The sequence below is a fragment of the Leopardus geoffroyi genome, chromosome X, assembly GCF_018350155.1.
Source record: "Leopardus geoffroyi isolate Oge1 chromosome X, O.geoffroyi_Oge1_pat1.0, whole genome shotgun sequence".
NCBI lineage: Eukaryota > Metazoa > Chordata > Mammalia > Carnivora > Felidae > Leopardus > Leopardus geoffroyi.
The window spans coordinates 24098279-24106790 of NC_059343.1; positions in this window are offsets into that span (position 1 = coordinate 24098279).

Genomic DNA, 8512 nt, shown 5'->3' on the forward strand with positions numbered 1-8512 from the left:
AAAATGAACTACTGGGACCTCATCAAAATAAAAAGCTTCTGCACAGCAAAGGAAACAATCAGCAAAACAAAAAGGCAACCGACAGAACGGGAGAAGATATTTGCAAATGAAATATCAGGTAAAGGGTTAGTATCCAAAATCTAGAAAGAACTTCTCAAACTCAACACCCAAAAAACAAATAATCCAGTGAAGAAATGGGCAAAAGACATGAATAGACACTTCTCCAAAGAAGACATCCAGATGGCCAACAGACACATGAAAAAATGTTCAACATCACTCATCATCTGGGAAATACAAATCAAACCCACAATGAGATACCACCTTACACCTGTCAGAATGGCTAACATGAACAACTCAGGCAACAATAGATGTTGGTGAGACTGTGCAGAAAGATGATCTCTTTTGCACTGCTGGTGGGAATGCAAACTGATGCAGCCACTCTGGAAAACAGTATGGAGTTTTCTCAAAAAACTAAAAATAGAACTACCGTACAACCCAGCAATTGCACTACTAGGCATTTATCCACGGGATACAGGTATGCTGTTTCGAAGGGACACATGCACCCCATGTTTATAGCAGCACTATCCACAATAGCCAAAGTATGGAAAGAGCCCAAATGTCTATCGATGGATGAATGGATAAAGAAAATGTGGTGTATATATATACAATGGAGTATTACTCGGCAATCAAAAATAATGAAATCTTGCCATTTGCAACTACGTGGATGGAACTGGAGGGTATTATGCTAAGCGAAATTAGTCAGTCAGAGAAAGACAAATATCATATGACTTCACTCATAAGAGGACTTTAAGAAACAAAACAGATGAACATAAGGGAAGGGAAACAAAAATTATATAAAAAAGGGAGGGGCACAAAACATAAGAGACTCTTACATATGGAGAACAAACAGAGGAATACTGGAGGGGTTGTGGGACAGGGGGGTGGGCTAAATGGGTAAGGGGCATTAAGGAATCTACTCCTGAAATCATTGCTGCACTATATGCTAACTAATTTGGATGTAAATTTAAAAAATAATAAATTTTAAAAAAAGAATAGTTGGGGCACCTGGGTGGCTCAGTCGGTTAGGCGTCCGACTTCAGCTCAGGTCATGATCTCAACAGCTCGTGGGTTCGAGCCCCACATCGGGCTCTGTGCTGACAGCTCTGAGCCCGGAGCCTGCTTCGGATTCTGTGTCTCTCTCTGTCTCTGTCCCTCCCCTGCTCATGCTCTGTCTCTCTTTCTCTCTCAAAAATAAATAAACATTAAAAGTTTTTTAAAAAAAGAATGGTTATGATTTAAGCTGGAAGCTCTAAAAATACGAGAATTGCAGTTAGATGTCCTGGTCTTTGCTTTGGAAGATTACCTTCACTGAGGCTTATAGAAAAGATTCATTTGGAAGATAGGAACTATAACAAATTGATCTGTGTAAACAAGGAGCAGAAATTTAGAGCTAGTCCTTTGGCAGTTAGAGAGGGAGATCGTTAAGTCCATTGTGAAAAGATAACAACGAAAATTGAATAAAAACAATAGCAAAAACAAAATCCTAAAATCACCTGGGAATCCTGGCTATAACAACAAAAAAGTTAATGCATAGCTGATCTCATAAGACAGAGTAATTCCACATTGGAATTGTCAGAAATAAAGAGAGAAAGGAAATTGCTAATTGGTTCAGCTGTTATTGCTACTTCTACTCTGAAAGAGGGTGGTTGGATACAAAAACCAAGGTCTTTGTTTCTTACCTCAGATGGGAGATGACCTGTATGAGACAGGAAGTTGGAAGCTAGGCCCCAGGAAATATTAAGGACACCCCAAAATCTGCATCCTTGATTAAAATATTTTTTGGAAAAAAAAAATCACTAGCCAGCAAGGAAACTTTGGCTGTCTACTGGGTGTTACAAAGTATCTCCTCTAAAAAATCAAAACCTGTTCCTTGGGTCAGTGTTGACTTGGAAAAATAAAACTTAAATTTACAACTTTTCATATAAAAATATGATCAATTAAATGCACGTATTTGTGTTCAAAAGTAAGTTAGACCCAGCTGAAGAGAAAAGTGGTGATCTGAATAATAGGTATGAGAAATAATTGCTCCAAACATCATACAGAGAAATAGAGATGGAAAATAGGTAAGAAAGTTTAAGAGCAATTGGGGATAAAATGGAAGCCCAATATATTTTTAGTACGTGTTCCTGAAGGAAAGAAGAGTAGAGAGAATGTGCATTAGGCAATGTTAGAAGGGAAAATAGCTGACAGTCTTCTAGTATTGATTGAAGATATTGATGCTTAAAAAAGAAAACCATAGGGGCACCTGGGTGGCGCAGTCGGTTAAGCGTCCGACTTCAGCCAGGTCACGATCTCGTGGTCCGTGAGTTCGAGCCCCGCGTCGGGCTCTGGGCTGATGGCTCAGAGCCTGGAGCCTGTTTCCGATTCTGTGTCTCCCTCTCTCTCTGCCCCTCCCCCGTTCATGCTCTGTCTCTCTCTGTCCCAAAAATAAATAAACGTTGAAAAAAAAATTAAAAAAAATAAAATAAAAATAAAAAGAAAAAAGAAAACCATAGTCCTGAGCAGAAAAAACAAAAATTACTCCACAGTTATATGAATAATATGGATTTATAGACCTGAATGAATGAAATACCTATCACCAAATCTGTATATCAATACTTGAAGAATGAAGCTAAAAAGCACATGGAAGGACATTTTAAAAATTAAACATATACATTAGAGAGGAAGAAATGTCAAATAAACAGAGCAACCAAGTCAAGAGTTCAAAAAAGGAAAAAAAACAAACGGAAACAGAAAGAAGTAAATAAAATAATCGTTAATGAAAGAGAAAACCAATAAAAAAATCAATCAAAAATGTTATGTATCAAAATAGACTAAAAATAGAAAAAACTCTGAAAAGTTTGTTCCATTTGGGAGAAGCGTGTGGTGTGTGCGCGTGTGTGTGTGTGTATGTGTGTGTGTGCGCGAGAGAGAGGGAGAGAGAGAGAGAGAGGATGAGGGAGGGAGGGAGAGATGGTGCATATTCAATATTAAAAGTAAAAAGAACATATGAGTGCAGTACTTATGGCAAAAATTTTTAGGTAAAAATATTTGCAAATCATATATCTGATAAGGGGTTAAAATGCAAAATATACAAATAATACACTCTCATCTCGATCTCAAAAAAACAGCCAAGTTTAAAAAAAATGGATAAAGGGCTTGAATAGACATTTTTCCAAACATGATTTACAAATGGCCAGCAAGTTCATGAAAAGATGCTCAACATCACTAATTATTAGGGAAATGCAAATCAAAACTACAATGAGATAATAGCTTACATCCATTTGGAAGACTAGAATCAGGAAAAAAAACACAAAATAAACAAAGAAAACTGCCCAAGTGTTAGTAAAGATATGGACAAATTGGAATCTTTCTGCGCAGTTGGTAGGATTGTCAGATGATGCACCCTCTATGGAAAACTGTATGGTAGTTTGTCAAAAACCCCAAAATGGAATTGCCATATGACGTAGCATTTCCACCTGTGGATATATATCCAAAAGATTAGAAAGCAGGAACTTGAACAGATATTTATACACCCAAACTCACAGCAGCATTATTCATAGAAATCAAGTGATGGAAGCAACCCAAGAGTCTTTTGGCAGGTAAATGAATAAGCAAAATGTGGTATATATATTCAACGGAATATTATTCAGCATTAAAAAGGTAGGAACTTCTGATATATACTACAACACAAATGAACCTTGAAGACATTATTTATTAAATAAGCCAGTCACAAAAAACAAACATTGTATAATTCCGTTTACTTGAGCTGTATTGATTAGTACAGTTCATAGAGACAGAAAGTACAAGGGTGGTTGCCAGAGGCTAGGGGAGAGGGTGAATGGGGAATTATTTTTTAATGACATTGAGCTTTAATTTTAAAGTTTAATTTTAAAGTTCTGGGGATTGGCTGTATGACAATATGAGTATAGTTAACACTACTTAAATGTACAGTTAAAACAAATTACGATGGTATGCTTTATGTTTTGTGTTTTTTACACCAGTAAAAATAATAATCAAAATAGAGAATATCATGCACATCTTTATGTCAAAATGTGATAAAGTGGACAATTTCCTGGAAAAAAACGTAATGCATTAAAATCCATTCGATAAGAAAAATTTAAAAACCTGAACCAGTCCAGAAGTTTTCACATGGCAGCCTAGCAAATTTTCAGGGATCAGTTCATTCTTATTTTAGAAACACAGTTCCAAAGAATGGAAAATAGACAAACCACCCAAATAATTTTATCAAGTGAATATAACCTTCATACAAAAATCAGCTATGGCAATATGAGAAAGAAAAAAATACAGACAAATCTTGCTTATGAAAATACACCAAAAAATGAGAAAATCAAGTTCAGCTATATATTTTAAAATAAATAAACAGTTTTTTAACAACTGTTTTTTATGAGAAATACAACGATGGTTTAAAATTGGAATTTTGGGGGCGCCTGGGTGGCGCAGTCGGTTAAGCGTCCGACTGCAGCCAGGTCACGATCTCGCAGTCCGTGAGTTCGAGCCCCGCGTCGGGCTCTGGGCTGATGGCTCAGAGCCTGGAGCCTGTTTCCGATTCTGTGTCTCCCTCTCTCTCTGCCCCTCCCCCGTTCATGCTCTGTCTCTCTCTGTCCCAAAAATAAATAAACGTTGAAAAAAAATTAAAAAAAAAATAAAAATAAAATAAAATAAAATTGGAATTTTGATTATACTTCACATTCTTATCTCAAAAATATATGGTCAAGTCAAAAATTTGCTCATGAAAATAAATATAATGATATAATTTTCTAAATTACTAAATGTAGAACAAAAAAGGATGTACTTTTGTGGGCACTTACATTTGTAGTAAAAGAACAAAAAATGTTTAGGACAAAATATATAATGACTTTAGGGCAGTGGTAAGTTTTCGACAGAAAGGGGCAAGAAAGGAGGGGTTTAGCACTTTAGCTGTGTGTATTGTAATTTATTTCTTTTAAAAAGGTGATCTGAAATAATTAAAACATCTTTATCCTTTTTTATAGGTCATACGCATGTCTATTGTAGGGAAAATTCCATACATCTCAGTGGAAAACTATACATTTTCTACACTACATTTCTGAGTTTTCAGTTTATAGCTCTGTTCACTGTCTTTGAGCTATTTTGCACCTCTTTATAATCCGTAGATAACTTACAGGTACAATGGTCAAATAAAGTTCAACTTTGTCACATTAAATTTTGGCAGTCTATTAAACTGGTAGAGATTTAATTGATTTCCTCTCCCACAGCCAAAAATAAAAACCACAATCCTCTCTCCATTTAAAATCAATCTCTACTTTACTCTGTATAAATGTGTGATACTTCGAGTTTTCCTTTTTTACCCATTTTATTGAAGCATAATGACATACAAAAAGCTGCAAATATTTAATGTATAAAACATGATGATTTGAAGATAAGTATACAGCCATGAAATCATCAATACAATCTATGCCATGAACTAATGAACTGGTTATAACATCTTTCTGGTTCACTCATAGCATATAAATACAATAAATTATTTAACCTGTGTCCACTTATATATCTGTATAAGAGTCATGATTTTACTATCTCTGAAAATCATCTTTTAACACTATTTTCTGTGTTTATAACATTTCACAACTTGTAAAAATTAAGTGAGTGATGTAGAAGCAGAAGAAGGAGGAAGCAGAGTTATCCTAGGGCAAGGAACATTGGACAACAAGAGAAGTACAACCAGTGAGGGGCTTTCCAGAGTGGGGTTCACAGAGACATTTTGTGACAATGATTTTATTACATATTTTAAATTTAAATTATCTTCCACTTCCTGTTTTACTCTCCCTCCAATTTTCCCAAGCCTTTAGCAAAATATTTTACTCAAAAGACCCTTGTAGGACTGCTTTCAGAATAAACAAAACGGCAAAACTAGTTAGAGAAGACAGCAAACACTACACAAACACTCCTGTACGCACAGGGGTTATTTCTCTATGGTGACTCGCATATTTTCAGCTCTCCATGGCAATGGTCACTTTCTTTTTGCCTATGGGGATGATTAAATGACAGCTAAAGTCCTTTGAGCCAAAATTTTAAAATAACTTAGCTCCTTTTTAGTGAATTATTTCACAATATTTATAGTGTAAGATTAATTGGATTAGTATAGAGTGATATTAATTTTTTCTGATAAATGTCAGGAATCATGAGAGCAAAGGTGTTATTTTCTACCTAAGAGTCTTTGCTCTTGCCTATGAAATAGGATGTGTCACTTTATTGGATCTTGACATTTGTGAAAGATAGAATGCACTGGACAATTAAACAACTTATTCTAATCAGCCTATTACAAGAGGGAGCGTGTTCATTAGTAAGAAACATCACAAAGAAAAAAAGGAAGCCTGGGGTTTTAGAGATGCAGGTAAACAAGAGAGTCATTAGTAAGTTTTATGAGAGTCATAGAAAGGATGGAGAGGAATGACTCTTAACTGCGTAAACGAGAAAGGGTAGAGGTAGTCTTATCTCAGAATATGGGAGAGCAGGGGCGTCCTTCGTGGTTAGCATATTCTCAGAACACAAAAGTGTGGAAGATTTTTCAATATTCACTGCTTCCCAGGATCATAGGGCTCAGATATATGTTAACATTGCTAGTCCTCTTTTTTGTTTGTGATGGGTGAGTATCATTGCTGTTGAATAACTCAGAGGCATTCATAAACCTGAGTGGGGCAAGTCAGTGTTTAACATAATAGATTCCTCAGGATTTTATTGACATTGTTCCTGTAACACCTGAGAGTTAGTGGCAAAGGTCAGTTGTTTCAGAGCACTGGAGAACAGGCATCTTAAAAGAAGATTGCCTAAATAAAAAAGAAGAAATACACAAATGGTTGCATTTAAGTAAAGATGCAGAGACTGAACTCAGAGTAACTAGTCTAGCAGATTCCAAGAGGCTGGCAGAAAATCTTTCAGTTATGTAGCACTGAATTTCTTGAAACTCTCAACTAGGATGTCAATGCTCTTAGTGAGGTTGCCCACCATCCCGGTTACTACTCATATAAGTACATGCATGAACAAGCATCTTGCTAGAATTCCTCAGTGGTTCAGATAGTGGTTTTCCTAGGGAGAATTCCAGCCCATGCATAATCTGTTTTGGTGAAGAGATTTTCAAAGTTTACAGCAATTCACTGACCTTCAGCTGGCAAGTCTTCTTCAGATCTTGGAGGAAAAAGTCAGCTACAAGGCAACCTACAGTTCCAATGATAACCTGGATGGGGAGATTTTAATTCTTAGTGACTCCAAATCAGGTGGTGGGGACAAAAATCAGAAATATTAGTTTGGAGAAGAATTATAACCAGATATTGGAGGAAGTGTGAAAAATTAAAAATCTGATAAGGTTTGACAATTTGAGCAAGATAACAGAATCCGTTCCAATTTGCAGCTAGATACCAAAACTGGGTTTTGCAGAGTAGGAGAAGCCCATACAATCTTCACCAGGCAAGAGAGTTGGGTATCTATCCATTACCCATAATTTACAAAATGGTGCAAAATAGCTCAAAGACAATGAATATTATTAAAATCTGATAACCAGAAGATTATACTAAAGACACTGCATAGTTTTCCATTGAAAATCAAAATTCCTCTGTATAATCTCTACCTTTTTCATCAAAAATAATATCAAAGAAAGATAATTCTTGATCACAGAATAAGACTGGTCTCATTAATCTAATTATTTACATAGGTGAAGCGAAATTAGTAATTGACTATATAGGCTTCTTATTTATTTTCTTTTCCTGGAAATTTTCATAAGGAAACTCTGATTGGACTTTTAAGAGCCCCTGAGGCAGAGAAGTCAAGCCAAGAACTCACCATACGATTCCATCTGCAGTAATATAGATTTGAGCAAATTCCTTTCTTCTTGAAGTCCCCAAAATATCCTAAGTTTTCTGTGTCCGCCTGGAAGTGCCCCCCCCCCACCCCTCACTCACCTGAAGCCTATAAGCCAGGCACCAAACCAGTTTTCCCCACTAGGACTTTGTAAATGTTGTCTCCATAAAGTGAACCTTTAGTTCATCAAAAGCATCTGGTAACATTTAATTATATGAGTATCATTCTTGAATATCACAGTCCCCACAAGGCCTTGATGGTATAACCAATATTTCCATATATGTCCTGTTGTTGTCTAATATCAATCAAAGCAATACCGGGACTCTGATAAATATTAAGGACGGGTGGGGCATTGCCAATTCCTTAGAATTCTCTAGAAATTTCTCATACTGAATACACTGTCTAAAGTATGTTTATAATGTTTTACCCATATATATTTAACCTAGAAAAGGCTAAGCAACTCTTCTGATTTGACAATGCTTCCCATGAAACTTATCAATCAAATAAATCAATAATCATACAATCAAATCAAATAAACCTAATTATTTTGAGTACCTTTTTGCAATGTGAAAGAACAAATCCTTTGTGAATTTCTAAGGGCCTATAGGAAGACAATGGT